This window comes from Phalangium opilio, unplaced genomic scaffold (genome assembly GCF_054372755.1).
Source record: "Phalangium opilio isolate 3A_F unplaced genomic scaffold, DU_Popi_V2 ptg000063l_1, whole genome shotgun sequence".
Lineage (NCBI taxonomy): Eukaryota > Metazoa > Arthropoda > Arachnida > Opiliones > Phalangiidae > Phalangium > Phalangium opilio.
Window position 1 is genome coordinate 3,675,440 of NW_028324180.1, and position 22,730 is coordinate 3,698,169.

The 22,730-nt window shown below is 37.6% G+C and overlaps 1 long non-coding RNA gene across 1 annotated transcript; it reads right to left on the minus strand.

Moving 5' to 3' along the window:
- Window positions 1–201: 201 nt before the first annotated feature.
- On the minus strand, window positions 202–880 carry LOC149662754 (uncharacterized). Its single transcript, XR_016368614.1, has 2 exons — window positions 749–880; window positions 202–682 (listed from the first exon to the last, which is right to left on the minus strand). It is a non-coding gene; the product is annotated as an uncharacterized LOC149662754 (long non-coding RNA).
- Window positions 881–22,730: the final 21,850 nt, after the last annotated feature.

Consider the following 22,730-nt stretch of genomic DNA (forward strand, 5'->3'; position numbering starts at 1 on the left):
AGTTTGAAATTGACAATCTCGGATCGTCTTTATGAAGTTTTAAGGATATCCGAATTTCATATTGGGCTTATGACAATTTTGAGCTAAATGTTAAACGGACATAAATCAGCATTTTTAAAAATTTTGTAAAATTGTCAATTTGGTCCTATTTCTGGAATTTTTAGGGGGGCGCATCGCGTTTCAATAAATGATTGGTAAAAATTGTATTATGTTAATTACAATAAGAATACAAACTTTTATTGATTTACTTTTTTTTTTGAAGTATCATTATAACTAAATGTCTGATTGAGCTAAAGTTATGGTCCCCTTTATATATGTTTCTGCTTAGTGCAGATTTTGAAAATGTAATACAGTTTCTTAACATTCTTAATTAAAATGAAGACTGAAGGAACAGATATTAATCAAAAATGTCTTGATTAGAATCAAGACCTAAAAAGTATCGATAAGACTGAGGGTATCACTTGTCTGAAGGATCAGATATTAATTTTTCTTTTTAATTGAAACTTAAATGCATGCTTAAGAAAAAACAACGTTCCATTACCGTTTTTCGTTGAAATAAATTATTTTACTGGTAATCAATTTCAAAAATTTACTTATCTCGGCTTTTCGACCACAATTCCATTCCCCGAAAACATTTTATCATTACATTAATTACTTTTGGGAGATAACGTGTCAAAAAAACCTTGAAAACTATAAAAAGCTGTAATAGCGGTCTGTTTAGCCATGACAACAACCTTTTAAAAGTTACCAGGGAAAATTGATGTAAACTGAAGTTGAAATTTCATCATGTGCGACCTGCGGCCCAGAAACTCTCCCATAGTCCCAGTGTGTGTAGAACATAATTTTTTCGCTGTTATCTGCCAAAATAGATCTTTCTAGGTAGTGCCGCCTCCTCACTTGAATTTTACATGATATATTAAGGTTTGAACGAACAAAATTCTAGATTACTATTTTCACTACCATGTCCCTCTGCTACCTTGAAGCAAACTTTCCTCTCTTTTTGCTGCTCATTACCGGTGCCATTCTCTTGACTTTCTGTTCGTTATAACTACTATGATGTTACTGTCCCTATTGAATTTGGCGCCATTGGTTTTAGAATAATTATAATGTTCCACTGCGAAGAGTGCCGGTCACGAATGGGGATGTAACGTCTTTAGGAACCTTTTAAAACGCAAAACCATACACGTACTCTCCCAAAAGTAATTAATGTAATGATAAAATGTTTTCGGGGAATGGAATTGTGGTCGAAAAGCCGAGATAAGTAAATTTTTGAAATTGATTACCAGTAAAATAATTTATTTCAACGAAAAACGGTAATGGAACGTTGTTTTTTCTTAAGCATGCATTTAAGTTTCAATTAAAAAGAAAAATTAATATCTGATCCTTCAGACAAGTGATACCCTCAGTCTTATCGATACTTTTTAGGTCTTGATTCTAATCAAGACATTTTTGATTAATTCATATATGGTTCGATAGATACCAACTATTTCTCATACCCCCACCCCCATCTTCTTTATCCTGTTAGGGATTAATCTTCCCTGCTTTTTCTAGGAAGGGTTCGACAGTTATAGCCTTTATTATTTTGGTTCCATAGAAATAGTTTCGCCTGCATTAGCAGCTTAGACTGTCCCCATGAAGTTTATTTAGACATGATATTTATCGCACCTCCCCCAAACCGCCCTTCTCAAGAGACGATTTTTCGACCCATCTATATTTTCGATTAGGCAAAACAAAAATGTAAAGTGCTGCCTCTGGTGGCTTATCTGCGTACTTCAAATCGCTAGACTTCCCCCTTAAGATTTCATGGGGGTAAGGTGGGGTGTTCGATTCTTATTAGACAGGTTAAAGTATAAGACACACACCAACCTCTTTTTTCACTAATGATTCATCCTCGCAAACGCTAGACTAGATGTTAGAATGCTGTCAGTTGTGGAGTTGTGGGGGTCAAGTTATTTTTAGCGGAAACGAGGGGCTTATCAATCAATCAATCTGAATCAAAAGTGACCGCGTTTGATGGTATGTGTCAAGTGAGAGTCAAAATAGATTCTAAACCAAATTTTAATATTCAACATAATATTCAATCTTTTCATAAATTTTCACACATTTTTATAGGGGTCAAAATAAAGAAATTAAACAAAAAAAAATCAAACTTATATCTAAGGGAGGTTTGTACTTTATAACCTCTATGGAATGTCTCCTTTAAGTTTCAAATTTAAATTTTAGGGGTGTTTGGTTTGAAATCGTGCAGTTATGCACTAAAATAATAATGTTCAAAAATAGAAAGTTAAGATTTTTTTTAAAATGAATCAATCCGTCAACCATAATCCAAGTTCTTTAACCATAGTTTCAAGCCAGTTTATCAATAGTTTCAAGTTTTTAATTTCTTACGCCAAGTAGCTCCTCTTCCATATTCATCTTAGGGGTTCAGGATCTTTTTTCTGGTTACGCCAAGGGTTTAATTAGTTTTTTCTTTTCTCGCGAATTAATAATAATTCGCGCACTCTCTTCTTCTAGGGGTTAAAAATAAATTCTCCGAAAATATTCAACTTGATGAAAAATGAATAAAAATGAAAGTATCGAATAAAAAATAAAGGTTTCGATTTAAAATAATCTCCGTACGTCTTAGGATTTCTTAAGGGTGAGCGGACAGGGTTTCGTTAAGGAGTTCAGGTATCGACTGAGGGTGGGACAGGAGGGACTTCGTATTTATAACTTCTGGTTTTCGCGAGGATCTCTGGGACAATGACGTTTGTTGATTGACTTCGGTTTGGCGAATAGTGGACCATATTTATGAGGTAGCCGGGTGGATTCATGTTATCAACGAATAAGCAAAACTTTTTGTTTTGGGACCAAATACAGATTGGTCAGTTTAAGGGTTAAAAAAAGTTCTAGAAGTTTCTCGGGCCAGGTACCAGGATAGTGACTCAAGGTCTTGTTGCTTGGGGGTCTAAATAAGCGTAGTATTTCTCTGGTTTCTTGGAAAAAGTTTTCGTTGCTAGGTATTTAATTTTGCACTGTGGATACTGTGGTATAGGGTAGTTCTAGAAAGTTCGCTGTCAAATTTGATGGGCTATTTCCTCTTTCGTTGTAGTTATTATTGGAAACCGTGAATTTCTTTTCAGTTTGTTTTAAAGGGATAGGTTTAGGTTTAAAGGGCTAATATTATCTTTATAGTGTTAATTTAAGGTATTTAGTTATTAATTAATGATTAATTGTAAATTTAATTCGATTTTTGTGTTACCATGGTTATAAGTGTCGGCTCCCGTTTACCTAGCGCGCTTAACCCTTCTAACTTTAGTACGGTTAGTCAGACGTCCCATAGTAGTGGACATATTTCGGGAACTCCGTCTCATCCCTTATTTTCGGGTGTCCCCTTTTTGTATTCAAACGCATTACCCGCTCCTTTCTCTATCTTTTAAAACGCTTGAGAACTTAGAAAGAAATAAAACTATCTTAACAAGTGGGTCGTAATAAGCGAAAAGAGGCTACAGGCCCATAACGAGACCACGCACCGTTAAATAACTATTTATGAAGACTTCATGGACGCTGTGGAACTCTAATGCCACTACACCCTCGAACGCTCCCTAACCATTCAATAGAATAGACTTATCTAAGGAAACGTATCGTTATGAATATTTATTGTTTATTATTTTAAACTATTAATTCAAATGAGTTAATGAATTAATTTCCTTTTGGGATAATAATTTGTTGAGTGCATATCTTAATCCTTACTTGGGTAAAGTCCGTAGTAAAGATACTCTAAAGTGTCAAACCCGTTTGTCCTTATTTGGACTCATTTATCTGTCCTTACTTGGACCTCATAATCCATCCTTACTTGGATTATTTAAATACTTTTACTCTAAGGAGGACTTACTATAGCACTCAACACTCTTGGTTACCATCCTTACTTGGAGGTAATTTAAAATCCTTATTTCGATTAATAATTAATTAACTAATATTTGAACGAAATCTTTTAAACCCTTATTGTGGCTAATCGGAATTATTATTTTAACGTAGTATTTACAATCCTCATTTGGATTAAAGCGCATGACATTATTTTTCCAAATGGTTTATTCCATGGAAGTTTCACGCGATTAATATTATTGGTGTGTTTGATTATTTGTTCTATGTTATTTGTCTGTATTAAATATTATGGTTCATTGGCAACTCAACTCGGACCCTTTTACTAGTTTAAGCCTACACACACAAATCCCTAGACAACATTTATAATATTTTTCTCGCTCAACCCAATAGTGAAATTGACGCGAGTTTCCGGGCATTTAACTTGTAGCTAGTCGAGTTAACTTAAATTTAAGGAGACTAACGAAAATCGCTACAACCTTTGCGTGAACTAATTGAAGCCGATCCATTATTTTCTAGAAAGGTACTGTTCTCTGACGAGGCTATTTAGGGACGGTACCTTAAACCTTCATAACGTGCATTTTTGGGTGGGCATTCTTGGAAACCAAATTATAGGACCCTTTTTCTTGATTAGAAAATCTCTGAAGGCATTTACTTGGACTTCCTGCGTCATGAGTTCGTTGCTTGTAAAGTTATTGCAAGACATGGACAGATGAAGAGTGCCTGCACCACAATGGTAATCTCATTGAACATTTACATTTACGTTGATGTGTACCAAACAGATTAAGGTAATTTGAGGCCCAAATTCCAAGACTAATCGTAAGACTGTTCTTTAAAATTTTCTGTTGCTCCCCCCACTTGACTGGTATGCTAGGTGGTATTTCAGTAGAAGAAAATTTATTGAATTAGGGATAGCGAGATGGCTAGCCATGTTAGTTATGGGCTAGACGCCATTGTTTTTTGGCAACATTATTACATTGAATGTTGCCAGATTAAATTGTTGCTGGTGATTTTGCGAACTATGTTAATGATATATTAAAATTTAAATGGAAAAGTTACATTTTGACACATTCCTTACCCTAAATTTTTTTTGGAGCCTATTAATGTATTATAGTGATAATGTAATTAATTTTAGTGTTAAATAGGAAAACATTTAGGCTGAAAGAACATCTCGCGTAGTTCAATCTTATTTTGTTATTTCAGTTAAGGGTTATCTATAGTTACCCAAAAAACCTGTTGTTTTCGATTAATTTCACGTTAAATATGGTTATGAAGTTAAAAGTAACGGCTTATCTTCTTGTACTAGTGTTGTTTTAGTTTATTACACGAGATTGAACAATAAATTCTCCTTAACTGCAAACTTTAGAGGAGTGACTGTTTGACTCTTGCGAAACAATCACTATTTTGCCCCAAAACTTTTAAATATCGCGCCTTTTCAATGGATCTCTTTTCAAAATGCGAAAAATTCATTTAAATGGCAATTTAATTAATCGTAAGAATTCAACAGGAAAATGGAACCTGGCTGAAAGAAAAGTGTAGTTTTAATTTTAATTTTAATTTTAATTTTAATTTGTTAGTTTAATTATAAGATATCCATGAATTTACCCCAAACACGAATCCTTCACATTAATTATACTTAATTGAGTTTAATTTAACGGCTTATCTTGTTTATCAAGTGTGGATTTAGTTTATTATACAAGTTTCAATAAAATATTAACTTTTATTGCAATTACCCTAAAATTTTAATGTATGCGCTTTTGATGTAATTTAATGATCATTTAAATTAATTTGAAAGTGAAATAGGAAACTACTGTGGCTGTACAAAAAACTTGAGATGTTTTAATCTTAATTTGAACTGAAAGTGGATTAAGCTTAATCTTAATTTGAGCGTCGTTCGTGAAAGTGGATTAAGCTTAAAATTTATTTGAATTTTTTACCCTAATTGCAATGTTTACTGCAATTTAATATTTTTGCCATATATTCATCATTATGGTACCCTAAACATTTGAAGGGGTGTGTCTGACAACACGTACAAGTCGTGATACCCGCCTATTGGACAAAATATGTAATCTTGTCTAATATATTTAATTAGATATATACTTACCTAAATTTTGGATGTTGAATGATTTCCACACATTCTGCGCATGCATATACTCTTCCGGTTTTAGCGGCTCATCGGATAAATCATTGTGGAAGCAGTTGATTGGTGGTAACTGAACCTCTCTAAACCGCTCCTCAAAATCCGTGTATCAATAGGGGTATACACCCTTTCGTAGAAGTAATTTTACTACTTCGGGTTCAAAAACTGAACTCAATAGGGGGAATTTTTGGGGTCCCCCTTTAGCTAAGTTTGAAACCAATGTTTCAAGAGATGCCGGAAAAAAAGGGATGCTATCTATGAAGCGTAGATTTCCCAGCGAGAAAGAAATATACGTCTCGCTATTTGATGCAATACAATCTATTCTTGTATTTTTTATTGTCGCTATATGTTGCATAATGAGATTAGCATCATATCTGTGGATTAGAAAACAAATGGTTGGGAAAAATAATAATAATATTTATTACCTGCTTAAATTGTGCATCACGACTGGGATGAATTTCGGCGCTTTCAATTTCAGATTACAGCTCTGACACGCGCTTACCCTATACGCTCCGGTGTAATGATCATGGTCGCGTGTTTTGATTGATGTTTCCAGGAATACCTCTTCACACACGTAACAGCGACTCGCGGATTGGAACGAGGCCTCCTCTTCCACCGTTAACTCCATTGGGATATTTTCTTTCAAATTTTCGACTATTGTTTTTGACTCGTCCATGAGCATTTTCAAAAACTTCATCCCACCGTCACTCGCTCTATACGTTTCATGTTTAACTAGTTTTCCTGAATAGAGTATTTAGTTATATAACTATCGTATTGTTTCACAGATTTGAAATTACCAATTGGGCCAATAATGGTGTAGGAGAACCCACACGCTACATGCAGTGGTTGATGATAGCGAGGTTTCGGGAAGACACGTAGCCACCTTTGTCAACGACGGTTCGAAATCCACGACAATGGTGTATGGCACCTATAAGAGAAGCTGTTATAGTGTTTTGTAAAACTATCATTTTGTTAATAAATTACCATTTGATTCCACCCGTAATTTTTGAATTTCAGAATAGGCTCATCGTGTGGCATTATAACTCGCTGCAGGTCGTGCACGTTACACTCGCGAATATGGTCATAATATACCGCTTCGGATGAGCTTCTTTTTAAACAATACCGACCGTTATACGATTCATGACCGTGCTTGGTGAAACCACTAACAGTCGACTTAGGTGACGAATTAATACAAAATGTTTTGACTGTCCATTGGACACCAATAGCAAGTCAACCTCCATGGACTGTTGCACTTTATTTTCGCTTACATAACGCGGAAAATATCCTTTTTCATATGCGAAAATATTAATTGATAAATTGTTTTTCTCCTCGAATCGTTTCAATTTATATGCATCTAGTTCGAAGGGGAATTTAGTGCCACATAAATCGAGTTCATTCTCGTATTGTTTATAATGCGTTATACGACTTGGGTTGATTAAAGCCGGGTGTAGTTTCGCTAAAACAGACCACAGAAAGCACTTATTGTCACTTGGATCTTCTGGGTTAACGTTCACTGTAGTCCGTTTATTCGCAATCACACGTGGCAATTCGAAGTATGTACCTCCAACGAGGGGTAAATATTGGATGATATTAATTTGTAAATATATAATCCGATCCAACACCCAGCCGCTCCCCAGAGCTTCGAAAGTGCTCATACTTTCGGCGATCTTATCTCGACTCGAGTTAATTTGCCTCGGAATAACTTCCGGTGTCATCGTTACATGCCTAAATCCACGGAAGAATGGTAGTTTCTGCCTAAGTGGCAGTATTAGCCAACTCCCGAGTGTACCGCGCTTGTACCACCAAGTACCATTTAATTTCCTTTTTCAAGCTTAGTTTGTTTTTGAGGTAAGTTTCTAGTTTTTACCGGTGTTTGTTTATGAACAAAACGGGGTCCGTCGCACCTTCTTGGGCGGTAATTCTTGCTGAGAGAATCGCGTTATCGAGGGCGTTCACCTCCTTAATGTCTGGATCGTTTTGTTTGGACTCCCAGTGGTCCATAAACTCGCTCAAACCGAGTTCATCTTGGGAGAGCAAGACATCATCATCATTTTGTTGAACTTCAAAATTTCCCATAAACTCCTCAAGACCATCGTTATCTTGGGAGAGCAAAGCATCATCCCCATTTTGTCCACCTTCCCACCAGTCCATAAACGCCCCTAGTCCATCGTTATCTTGGGTTAGTAAAACGTCATCGTTCACATCACCTTCATAAATACCTTAGATTTTAATTCTTATACCAATTTAGAAAAGAGAGATTGTGTCTTAAACCCCTGGTTGTTAGCTACACCCTATGCATCAATGTGCGGGGGGTAAGACACTTTACATGGGAAATCAATAAACTAAGTATTTACCATTTTCAACTTTTCTTTTCTTTCCTCCGTTTGTCGGAATCGGTGCCGCTTTTCTCTTTACGGGAGAATTGAGAGAGGGTGACGCGGTGAGATGGTTCGGGTTGCGGGGACGCTTGACGCGTATTAATTTCAACGACTTTATTTACGGCGGCTTCAATGTGGTTCATTTGCCGTTGATGGCGGTTTAAATTATCTTTCCGCGCATAACTCTTATTATAAACTGGCCACGCAAAAGAAATATTACCGTGTTTGGTTCGCATATGACGACTAAGGTTCGGCTGGTTGGTGAAGACATAGGAGCATGTGGAACAGGAGTACATCTTGAAATCGAGTGTGACCATAGCACCCATTTCCCCTCCCTTTTATACAATTTATAGGTTCACGTATATATTGTTTCACCCTTTCCAGTGATTCCCATTGGATAAAAATATTGTCAGCCTTAAACAGTGTCTTTTTACTTTGATTTTTCGGGGTTTCAAATTTTCCCCATCAACGTACAGAAATCCAATTGCACCCGGTTTAAGATGATGTAATATGGAAGACCCAAAAAGAACCTTCTAGAAACAATGGAATGTTCTGGAATCGGAAAGAATATTCTAGATGGTCCGAGATGACCGACACTTCATTGTACATCCGAATTCGGCTTATATTGTAGGTAGTGTAAAGTCAACATGATGCTTTGATGTGAAGACTCCCTCGAGTCTAAGAAATTTAATTCTCTGATAAAAACCCAAACTGTATCTTAAACTATAGTAGCAGACGTACAATCGTACACGAGGGGTTTGTCACCCAATTTCCGAATGTATATATATGATATAGAGTTTGACCACCCAGAATCGAGAGTAATTATCACCTCGGTCTAAACGTCAAATTGACATGTTAGGTTAGGATGCACGTGTTTTCACCATCTAGATGGTTCGAAACGAGGGGTCGGATACATCTTATTCTATGTACCATGTCCTTTAAGTTATTAGTATATTTTAAACTGGTAACCGACCACCCAGTAATCGGGATTGATTTCTTCGCGCTTTTTGGGTTTTTTGGGGAATCCCGATTGAAACGAGTGATTCATAGGTGTATGGTTTTTAATCCTACAATTCATACTAACTGTTTGAAGTTCTATTGTGATTTGGTGAAAATCCGTGGATGTGTTAGAGGTTTCATACTACATGTTGGACCCAGGGACATGGGCCATTTTCAATATTCTACTCACAACGTTCTTTCTACCTTACCGAGACACTTCAAGAAAAGTTAAGAAAATGGTTACCGGGCGCATACCCACAGAATTGAATGTATAGCTAAGTGATGAGGAGAATCAAAACCTCCCGATATTTGTTGTAGAGGAGGATGACATTATAGACGAGGGGGAAGTTATCAACCATATTGTTGAAAATGAAGATGGGAAAGATGACTCCATGCTCACATATCCCATCTTAAATCCTGGCGACATGTAAGTTTTTTTTATTACCCTTATTACTATTGTTTAATATCAATAAATAATTTTGTTATTATGTAATTAGCGCCAATCTCGGCGATTTTGATGATTTTAACGAGGAAATCGTTCTTAATTCTCACTTCTAGCTTTCGTTGAGAGCAGACGTGTTTTTTTTCGCGCTCCGTAAAATTTTAGTCCGGTTCGTTGTTTAAATCGTTTTTAACCCTACTACCCCGCTACACCGGGGCCCAATCATGGGCAAGGCCCGAACGCAGGCGTCTATATCCACTAATAACTGTATGATCTGTGCAAAATCGATAGTCGGAAAAACAAAATGCAGTCCCATGGAAAACGTGTAAATTAAAGGCACACAATAAATGCCTTAAAATCTCGATCAATGACGCGAAACTACTCTACAATGGCAAAACCAGCCAGTACGAATGTAAAGAGAGTAAGAAAACAAGACCACAACTCCAATCGGACTACTCATCTAATGACGAAGATTCTGAGCCCGAATCCGAGGAGATGGACAAGATTGATAACAATACCTCGAGAAAAGGTAATACTCCGTCCAATATGGACGATTTTATTGACAACCTAAATGAGTTCTTCAGACTGGGGAGCTTAACCAGGGACAAAGACAGTGCCATAGACCATACAATGTCCTCCTTATCGGAAATGCTTACCTTCATTAACGTTTTCAAACCTAAATAACTAGTCTCCGCCAAGAAGTAACCCTCTTAAAATTAAATCAGAAAATGTATACCAGTGCAATACCCAAAAGTATCAAAATAATCAGATACACCCAGTAATTACTAACCCTACCAATATGGGAGCCCAGTGGCTTAACGGCTTCAAGGACATACCCTTACGTCAGCCCACATTAAAAAAAGTAACGGACACAATTCACAAGGTGCAAAAAACTACTAGCCAAGCAACAGCACGACCTAAAACCACCCCCCTTACCGGAGGAAAAAAACTCGAAACAATTGTAGCCGTGAAAGAACCACTTAATCAACCTAGAGAGAAAGCATTATTCATCTCACGCCTACCGCCGAATCTTATCGCGTCTGACCTTAAAAAATATATTGAATCTGGGACCGAACTAAAAACAACACAATGCACTAGAATACGAGCAAAGTCCACCAATTACTCCTCCTTCCATGTAACCTCATCGGATAAAAATGAATTTGATCTACTAAATAACCCACAAAATTTTCCCATGGACTGCATCATAATGGAGTTTAGGGGATACCTAACCGAACTCCGGAAATACCCACAGTCCCCAATTGAGCCAGCTGTAAACAGCGAGCTGAGCGAGGACATTAATTTAATATCAGATGAAGTTTAACACCCCTATCTCAATTTATTACCAAAATGCAAGAAGCTTATGTAACAAATAAGATGAACTCTATACAAATCTCTTATCAACTAATTATCCTATTATATGCATAACGGAAACATGGATGAAAAACTCAGACTTAAACGATAACTTCTTTCCCCCCAATTAAAAAGTGTACCGCTGTGATAGAAATGATGGGCGTCGGGCTGGTGGGGCTCTTATTGCCATACATGACAATCTACAGGCAATACGTAGACCAGCACTCGAAAAACCCTTTGAATCTGTTTGGCTAGAGCTAAAAATAAGCACCACAGATACACACCTTATTGGCACAATATACCTACCCCCAGACACCTCAGTAGCCTCCTATGAATTCTTAAAATCTCAACTTATCAACACCCTTCCAAACCATAAGGGTGACATAATCATCTTAGGAGACTTTAATCTACCCGGTGTAAACTGGAAAACATGGAAACTGGGCACCTGTAACCACTACGTAAAATTGAAAGGTGAACATATTTTTGAAATCTGTCAACAATCTCATCTGATTCAAATGAGTGATATAATGAATCATCAAAACAAACAACTTGATCTCTGCTTCCCAAATACTCATACTTGTCAGGTTAAAACTGCAGAACTAGATCTCATACCGAGAGTATGGGCTCGGAAGATGTGCGGGAGCTTCTAACCGTGTTAGAAAATCTAATTGCGGGGTATATTCGTCCCAGGTATGTATTGAAGATAAAGATAATATTTTGATTTATTATTAATTATTACTAGTATTTCATTTATTTACTAATATATTTTTCTACCCCTCCGCTTAGTCCGACAAGGGACGAAAACGGGGTTTATCCCACCCCGGACGGGGGATCACCATCCCCTAACTGTGATTTATATGGGTAAGATTCACTGACACTTTTAGTCCTACTCACGTTATATACAATGTTCACTAAAAATGTTTTTTTCCTTATTTATTAACAGCGTACACATTGTTTGTAAGGAGGCGGGATAGCCGCAACAAGGCCGAGATGGCCGTGGAGGAACGTGCGTTGATCTCGCAGTTGGAACGAGCGCTTATACAGCACGTTGGCGCTGTTATAAATTCTAGCGTGTTGGAAAATTATGAAATCGCATTTCAAATACAAAAATAAAAAAAATAAATAAAATAAAAGCTAAATAAATATATATCACTTAATTTGAATTTATTTTTTATTCGTCTCCTAACGACAAAATATAAATTTTATAACCCACCCCTGCTCCTATAAATTGTTGTAGTAGTCGCGGTGCCAGGGCAAGACGCCAACCGGCTCATAAAAGACTAGGACAAGCCCAAGACCGCGCGAAAGGGGGAATTTTCTGTTTTGGGAGTGTCTTCCGAGGCAGGGCCATCGTCTATCAGTGATAATATATCTAGAGCCGTTGATGTACTTGTAAAAATGTATTTTTTTTTAATTAAATTAAACGACATTTTTTGTAGGATGTTATCCTACTAAAGATAAACTTCTCCGAAGATTGGCCCTGTTGATCCCAGAAACGGAAGCCATTTTAGGAGACTGGAGAGAGTAAGTTATTTTACAATTGTCTAACACGAGAGACTTTCCGTGAATCTTTCCATAGCTGTGTTCAATTGGACTTCAGTAGTCCAAGTTTCTATGCTATATAACATTTCTGACTGAACACTACTATGTATACGGTCTTCGCGTGAAAAATGGGTTAAGAAGTAAGGGTCGTGTTGTGTATCCTCAACATTTCTTATTCATTCTAGTATTCTCAAGTTCCTATATAAATACTTGTATATCACACATTCCTTAGCCAGGCGGAGCCACCTTACAATGTAAAAATACACGATAATATTTCCCCCTTCCCAATACTTTGTACAGGCAGTTAAACTTCGGGATTCCTTCGAGCTTGTAATGGCACAATTCTTGTAATGTTATTTTTGATTAATTAAATTTAGTTTGTATTAAACCTTCGACTGCTCAATTAACCTACGATATAACAAATGGCGACGCAGATGAGATTCGTCCCAACAAGCAGAAACCCTTTTAACTCGTTCACGGCAAACATTTAGCTAAGCATCAACACTTTAGCGCTTTCTACAGCTAAGCCTCGTCCAGCACCACACCCCGCCGCATTGTTGCTTGCCTCGCTTCTCTCTCAAGACTACGGAGTCCAAGGCCCAATTCAACACTATTACGGCGCTGCCATAACGTTTTCGCCTCAGAAATGTCTGTCGCCGCAGCACCGGCCACTTATTATGTTCATTGTGATAAATTCGACCCAAAATCGGAACAATGGACAACATATTACGAGCGCTTGACATTGTACTTCAAGGCAAACAACATCACCGAGGAGGATCAGAAAAAGGCCATACTTTTAACAAGTGTAGGTCCCACAATTTATCAAAAATTACGAGACATCATGGTTCCAGTCTTACCGGCCGTCAAAACATATGCCGAATTAATTCTTGCGATGAACAATCACTATAATCCTACGCCCAAAGAAATTACACAGCGTTTCTGGTTTTACAGTCGTTCACGCAAAGCAGGAGAAACTATAGCCAATCTCGTAGCTGAACTCAAAAGATTATCGCAACATTGTAAGTTTGAAACTGACAATTCTCGCGACATCATGATACGAGACCACATTGTCATGGGAATAAATGACTTACAAACTGCGCCCCATGTCAAAGCACAGCCGCCGCACCTAAACGAAAGTACGTCCCGTGGCCGACTGTCACAATACCCTGGACAAGAGTCCACGCCGACTTTGCAGGATCGCTAGAAGGCAAATATTTGTTGATCGTGGTAGACTCGGCGTCGAAATGGATCGAAATCGAGATCACCAACACTACCTCATCGGCAGTCGTCATCAAATTCCTTAGCGAACTCATGGCTCGCTTTGGAATCATCAAAAACCTCGTAACGGACAATGCTTCATGTTTTTCCAGCGCGGAATTCACGGCATTCTTAAAAGCTAATGGCACGACGTTATTGCACTCGCCACCGTACCATCCAGCCTCCAACGGTCGGGCAGAAAAAGCAGTGAGAACAACCAAAACCACATTACGCAAACTGGACGGCTCAACCTCCGAATTCACCGACGAAGTTTGTAGCGGATGCGCTACTGAGCCTTCACAATCACACTTAGCTAAGCTTATGTCCGGCTCCCTTTGATCTCTAATCTCATGTTTTTTATATTAAGACTTTTTAACCTCAAAATAGATTAGTTGAACACTAGGTGGCGTCTCATATTGTACCTTTGGTGAGCGCCCCCTATATTGAGCCAGGCCTATTGCTAGGGCTATATAAAGTCAGGTCAGCTGTGCTTTAGAGTCAGTGTACAGTTTCATCTTGGTACAGTCTGTTAAGCAGTCTGTTTCATTAGTCATCATGATAGTATCCTGATAGAGTGGCAGTTTATCCAGGATAGTTGTTGGTGTTAGTAGAGAGTTAGTTAGCGAGTGCGGTAGGCCTTAGGCCGTATTCACCATCTAAGCTAAGACCTGTTATGTTATCGGGGAATGGAATTGTGCTCGAAAACCCGAGATAAGTAAATTTTTCAAACTATTGAGAGGGAAAATATTTACTACCAGTAAAATAAGTTTATTCAATGGAATAGGGTGATGGAACATTACTTTCTTAAGCATGTAAGATTTAATTAAAAAAAAGTTTCAATATCTGCTCATTCAGTCAAGTGATTAACCATGTTCTTATCGATACTTTTTAGGTCTTGGTTAAATCCAAGACGCGTTTTGATTAATATCTGTTACTTCGGTCTTAATTTTTATTAATTTTGCGTACATGCGGTGGTGATTAATTTATTTCAGTGCTCATTACCGCTAGCTGCAGAAAAGGAGATAGTTTGTCATTCAATAGACTGAGAGTTAGTAGCTAAGGGGACGTCACATCAATATTTTTAGTCTTAATTTAAGCTGATGAAATTCGTAGATATACGAGGGTGTGAAGTCATGACAAAGATTTCAGTTCGTCTATTTTTGATGAACCCAGACCAGAATATACCAGTTGCTTTCACGCTAATTTTGAACCCCATTTCCAATGTCAATGTGTCACCAAGATCTTATTCAGAACGGATATTTCTCTTAACCTTTACACCTTTGTGATAAACTTTAACCTAATTTAAGAAACTAAAATAGTAATTTTTTTGTTAAAAGTGGCATTAAATAAGACTAATTTGGCAATATTTCGGGGAAAAGAAATACAATTTTGTAGTATTTTGGAAAAGCTGGCAATATCATAATAATTATATAATATAAATATAACGCGCCTTAAAAAGATTTTCTCTTCTGTATAGTGAGGTAGTTTGGCATATTTTATTTTTCGCTCTGTCCTTAAGTACAATTTTAATTGGATTTAGCCATTGGGATAGATGATAAATGATTAGCCAGCGTACTACGGGAGTCTGGCAATGGAACTGTGCTTAGATTTATCATTGAATATAGGAAATAATAGGATCAACAAATTTAGTAGTATTTATGAAATGAGAGTTACAGTAGTTTATTGATGACAAAAGTTAGGGTTAATAGTATTATTTATTTTATATAATAGTTAAAATATAAATTGTAATTTTTTAAAGTTATGGCTGTTCAGTAATTACTTAAAAGTCATTAAAACAATAAATTGGTTTAAGAATATTTTTGTTAAACTTTTTTTTCGAAGTTAAAACACGCATGATTATTATTTTATTGGCATGTCCTAAAGATTTATTTTAAAAACACATTTGGTTTGATAATTGCTACATTTATTTATAGCACGCAATTTGGAATTGAATTTCCCTGGTTGTTATTTATTTATGGTATTCATTATAATTATTTTCCAGTAAATAAAAATTTTGTTTTTCACGTTTAAAGCTAATAGTTGCGTATTTTTTAAAGGGTTTCATTCGTAACTTTATAAGGAAAATTATTTTGGACACCAGAAAGGCTTTTGAGAATAATTAGTGATAGCGTCCTAACTGGCAAAAATAGACCTTAACAGGGAAAAGCTATGAATAACTATAATTAATTTTAGCTGAATCTTAAATGTAAGTTTCACTATGAATACATGAGAGGGATTAAAAAATGTTCAAAGACAGTCATACGTGAAGGTTGGACTTAAAAAGTGTGAAAAGTTCAACATTAACGTTAGAGCACCAATAATCATTTTGTTAATCTCTCAAGTGAATAATTTTTGGGAAAAAAAATATTCCAGAAGGCTTTGCAAATTGTACCCCTGTTGGATTTACGCAATGCAACCTGCCACACAGACTACCCCAGCTGGTGAGAAACACAAAGAGATTATGCAAAACTTACTGGAATATTAATTGGGAAAATGGTTTAGTTGTTTTAATTACAAGGGTAATGTCTATATATAATATTGGTAACCACAATTTCGGAAATAATTTTCACACTTTATAAAAACAAATTATACAACAATAGCAAGATATTAGTTATAGAACAAGTTAATAAGTTCATATGGCTTTTTTTAAGCCTAACTATTAAATAGTTTAAAAATCAATTTTTGTAAGTGGTATCGGATTGGGTCGGGTACACATTATTGATAAGTTATAGAAAGAAAAGGTCATATTAATAAATAATACTTAAACATAAAAGCTTTGCTAATCTTTGATATTGTAACAGGATAATATTAGATTAGATTAATTTAATTTAATGTTTTTGAATGGTTTTAAATTGTTAATGTAAAAAAGTTATGGGCGTCTTAATTTAAAAAAAAATAGCGCGCTTAAAAGAGAAAAAAAATGGAAGATGCGAAACTGATATTTAGAAAACTCTTTGAATATATTAAATTTAATCAGTATTTATTTAAAATTTGGATACGAGTGTCTAAATCTCAGTTCAAAAATCTGTTCAATGTTAACTAATAGGATGAGTTTGTCTCAATAGTTTCACCAGCTTATTAAAGAATTATATTTAATCACATAGCATTACCAACAGGGGTTACGTTTTTAGCGTGTTTTTTACATAAAGACTAATACAGAGTACTAAAAACCCTTCACTAGAAAATTCTAAAATTAATGCAAGAATCATCGCCTTTTTTCGTAACAATAGCATGGCCCTACAATCCTCCCTCCTCTCCCTTTCACAGTTATTATAGTAGGCAACATCAAAATTACTCCAGAACCATCGTTAACCTTAAACTTGCTCTACGATTAACAATCTTACCCAGTCATAAATTACTTTAAAGGGAATATGAAACTATTAGTATATCTTTGACAGATATGATGCTCCTGGTACGAATATTGAAATTTTGGACTTTACTCGGGGTAAATTTGATATGGATTCTTCAAGCACGTTAGATTCCCTTTAATGCGTCTGGACTCTTTCCAAGAGCAGAACAGTGACATCAGTCAAGTTACTGACGAATCTCTCCCTTTTTCTGATCATTGTATCACTGACCTCGTACCAGCCGTTGTCTTTTCTCACAAAGTTCACATAATGTCCCTCGGCCAACGATTCACCTTTATGAATAATCACCCCTTTAGCTTTAAAAAGCATCTTACTCATAGTGACATTTTGATTTTCAAAACTTGATATTTTGGTCGAAATCTTAATTGGTCGACCATTTTTGTAATCGCCACGGAGAAGACACAAAAATACGTACTTCCCGCTGGATATCAATACATCACGCTCTTGTATTTTTGGGTTGTTACAAAATACGCATGGCACCTCTGTTAATCTCATCCTTTTTTCTAGAGATTTCCAATCAATTTTATCTCGGTTTTCTAGTGGAAGATTGAAAATGTTGCTTTCAACAATATTCTCCGAATTTTGTTCAACTTGACATTTGGGGCATTTGGTAACGTTTCGCGACTTTGACCAAAATAGATCTTTTAGAGCCTTAGAGTAATCGGCTTCCATTTCTTGGCTTAGAGTCGTCAAGAGCACCATCCAAAAATTCACTGGCGTCTTGTTGATCGTTTTGCGTAAAATGATTTCCGACAGCCATTCTCAGTTCCAACCCTTTACGACTGAAGCTTTCTTGAGAACTCTCGATGTCGTTTATCGTGTTATGGAGGCACCGTAAAACTGGTTTTTCAACGAATGATCCATTGTAAGATTTAACCAATTCTCTTAATTCCGGCACTAATAAGAGTAGTTGCAAAACGCTATTAGAATAGCATGTTACTTGGTCATCGTTAGCTAAACCCTTCAAGGGCAAACTATCCAAACTCTGTTGGGTTTTCCTTTTCTTCTTTGGCATTTCCTGCGCCGTCTCGTCACATCTCTCTTCCTCGCCTTCTTAAAGGCTTTTAGATAGTGTAGGCGCACTTCTTTTCCCACCTCTACTTTCTTTCGACTCCGTTATTTCCAAAAGAGGCAGATCTGGCCTATATTTTTTGCGAAGCCTGTTATATTCCATTATGGCTCGTCCATCCGCCTTAATTTTAGTCGGATCGAACTGTAATAGATGGAGTCCGGCTAAGGACGTCACTCTCGATAAAGCGACGTACGCCATGCCCGTTCCAAATAAATTCGGACCCAAATCCATAATGGCGCATTTTAAACTCATGCCTTGGCTTTTGTGTATCGTAATTGCGTATGCCAGGATGACGGGAAACTGGGAGCGCTTAACGTAAATGTTTGTCATGAGCAAAAATTTGACGCAAATTTTCTCAACTAAAAAGTCAGTGTTAGCGTTGTCGTTGTCGTTATTCGGTTCGCGATCTACTCTGAGAAAAATACCAACAACGTTTCCTTGTTCGTCCTTCTTGAATCCAGTTACAAAACCCATCGTACCATTTACAACGCCTTTTTCAAAACTGATATTCCTTCTGACCATTATACGGCAGCCAACGCAAAGAATTAACTCGCTCTCCAAACCGCCCGTTTTGGACGGTTCGTTTTTTAGACTTTGAAGTCTCCTCAAAATGTTTTTATTCATTTTTTTGCCATAGTCAGCGAGTCTATCCTGGCAAGGAATGACTTCAACTTTCTCGCCGTTTTTTCGCAGCATTTCGCCGTTGAATTTTTCGCACATGGCTAATTTAGGCATCAAACAAATTGGGCGAAACCCTTCATTGGACAGTTTAATGAAAAGGTCCATAGCCACCTCGATGTTTTTTCCTCGAGCAACCAATCTACTTTCTAAGGTTGCAACATCAGCTTTAGAAATATTCCCAATTCTAACTCTGCTTAAAATGTCGCCGTAACTTTGGTCGTTGGCTTGTCTAACATTTTGCGTTAGTTCATCGTATTTAAAAAACTTCCAAAGATCACTTCCTCCGATGCAATTGAATCTAAGTCTGGCTTCTTCGGAAGTGATTTTGATGAACGCGGGATTTCCTTGAACCGGAGGCAATTGGAAAAAGTCTCCCAAAACAAGGATAAATACAACTCCACCAAATGCTTGGTTCATTTCCCAAAATTCGTTAAGCCTCAAGTGAACGTGAGTCAGTAACACCGACGAGACCATGGAAATTTCATCAATTATTAACAATTTTAAATTTCCCAAAGTTTCTTTCATAATGCTCATATTGTCAGAACTTAGGGAATGGTATTCGGCAATACGCCCATGATCTACCGGCAACATTAGTAATCTGTGTAATGTTACGCCATTAACATTCAACGCTGCCAAACCCGTTGGCGTGGCAATTGCCACGCTAGCAGGATTTTGAAAGCGTCGCCTTACTGCGTTGGCGAGAGTGTCGATAAGAAACGATTTGCCAGTGCCACCAGGTCCCGACACAAAAAGGCACTTGTTTCCAGATTTTTCTCCCTCTTGGGAGAAGTGATTCATGATGTGATCATATATTCGCCTTTGATCCGAGTTTAGTAACGCCACATTGTCATCATCAGTCTCGAAATTGATTTCCATGGCAGCTTCCACATCAGCCATCGCGTGTTCAGTTTCGATAACAATTTCTTTCCCTTGTAGCGCATTTTCATCGTCCTCACTTTCTCCCTCCGATACTATGGTTTCTAGCTCTTTCGACTTTTTAGAAGCCTTCCGTTTCTTTTCAACTTCTTTGGAAACCGACAGCTTCTCGTGATATTCTCTCATGTCTTTTAACACCGAAAGCGAGTTTTCGAAAGCATCGGCGTATGTTTCAAAATCGCCCAATAGCTCATTTTCGTCACGCCACGGTTTGAAGAGGATCAGTAGAGCATGACAATACTGTTCTTTCTCCTCCATCGGGTCGTGAATAAAGTGCTCTATTATGTATGGCTTAATTCTCTTTCTCATGAAACCCAGATTGTTTTTCAACTGGATGACATTCGCATTTTTCTCGACACCCTCGGAGCGCATGGCATAATCGTAAAACTGACCAAATTCCCGCAAACTAAGATTTTCCAAGCTGTCGGGACGATTCGGATACTTGTCGTCGACGAACCCTTTTTGGCAAGTGTCCTTGCTTTCGGGGTCAGTTTCCCTCAAACGAGCGAGTTCCTTGTAACCTTTCAAAATTCTCGATCGGTTTTCTTTCAAGTTAGTGTTTATAAATTTAGTGCTGTCAGACTTGTTGTAAAGGTCTTGGCCCAGCATCATATCGAGAGCTTCATAAATTCCTATTTGCTTGCACGTCAAAGATTTCAATCTATAGGCAAATAATTTTTTGGACAAACTTTCGTTGCCTAACTCGGCAAAAGTTTGGTCCATGTCAGCCCGGTCTCCCTTTGTCACGTAAGCCGTAACATAGTTTGCCACTATTTCCGATTTGTCAGCGACAAATTGCAAATCCATGTTGGCTTTGGAAGCCAATAGTAGCGTTGGATTATAATCATTTATTAAATCTTCGTGCTTTTTTCTCGGCAAGTCGTACAACCGTTTTTGCACCTTTTTCATCTTACGGTGACGAGTAACTTATCTAACGGAATTCATAGTCGCTACGTTTGTTACGTTACGAGGGAAACCGTAACGACACACTCTCGATCCTTTTTTAGAATTTTTCACCTTCTTGTAACAACTGGAGGTGCATTTGTGAAATTGAAATTTTTTTACCAGCCGGTGCAATTCCGGACTTATCGATGCGCTTGGCATCGAACACGTGACGTGTTTTTGCACGTAATCCAAAATAGTCTCGGGCGAAGAAGTTCCAATCTTTGGAGCGTCCTTGGCCCACAAAAGCATGTGGTAGTGAGGTAAACCACGAGATTGGTATTCAACCCGCCAAAAATGATGTTCTATCATGCCAAGAACTGGATTTTGCTTACACAAGACAAAGTTGTTTAGCAGCGACCTCACTTTGTTGTGAAAGTGCAAATTTACGCTAAGCGGATCCAAATTCAACAATTCAGCCACCGTCATCGACTCTATTCCTGGAACGTCTGAATTCACTTTTCTCAAGTGATCGTGAAGTTCCAAGTCATCGTATTCGGCTGGATTAAAAGTCAAGAGCCAGGTTGGAGGACCAAATTCCCGAATCATCGCTAAAACGGATCTAAGGACTTTATACCAGTAGTCCTTAGTTCCTCGAATATGACCCAAGAAAGTAGCTAAATTACTCTCAAGTTCTTTATCGCCAGATTCAACGCGACTTAGCAAATTTTCAACCCCAATAGGCATGGGTTTTTTTACACGAAGAACGTAGTTTAAACTGCTAGAAATCGCTTTCATTTCGCATTCTTGATAAGAATGGAACAGATAGGCGTAATCTCGTCTAAAAATTGGACTCTTGTTCAAAAAACGGGATAAACGATACTCGGTTTCCGTTATTTTCCCAAATGGTCTATCATCGTGCTTGCCAAAGCGACCCTTAGGGAACAAATGAACAAAGCTCATGTATTCCAAGTTTTTGTCCCAAGTGCTAACTGGCTCGGCTTCGACGCGCTTCATTTGGTAAGCGCCAAGTAAATCTTTCGGTGGTTGAACGTTCACTGGATGAATAGAGTAATGATCGTACAGATCATTGGCTTCACCCTCAGATAGTTTTCGCAACAAAGCCTCGGGCTGTGTTAAAATTTTGAAGGCGTTGCCTGGTGCAAGCCTAGACTGATTTTCATCCTGCTCCTGTATGTTCGAAGCGTTTTGGTCACCTTGGACGTCGTGACTACTATCCGCTGGCCCTTCTGTTTGAAGCGCAGCGGAAGCGCGTGTCAACGCATCGGATACATCATTAATTAACGCAAGTGGATCTGTTACGCTCAGTAATTCTTCGGGAGTCAATGAATTTTCATTTCCATCAATTTCTTGCGTGCCACAAATATATTCCTCATTCATTGTCGAAATATCAATGTCTTTGTAAAAAGGGTTTATCTTTTTCAGCACACTGAATGCTTTCAACACTTTTTCGAGGCAAACAACCTGTTGCCAAACTTTTTTGTCCGCTGTGGGAACGCCATTCACCAAGATATGCAGTTCGTGATTTTTGGGCAACGTCTTGGGAATCATCTTCAAATTTTTCTCCACGGGTATTGGAAGATAAATTACTCTTCCCTTCAAAGCTTTAACCGTGCCAAATTGCATGTTGGAGTTGGTTTTGGTGCCTAACCGCACCACAGTGTGGAAGGCCTTCACAAGCTGAATTAAAACTTTCTCAAACATGTTTAAACTGGTGACATCTGGTGGAGGATTGTCAACCGCCAAGTTGTTCAGAAAACTTCTGTTGGGAACTTTACCCTTTCCCAAATCCGTAGCGCAA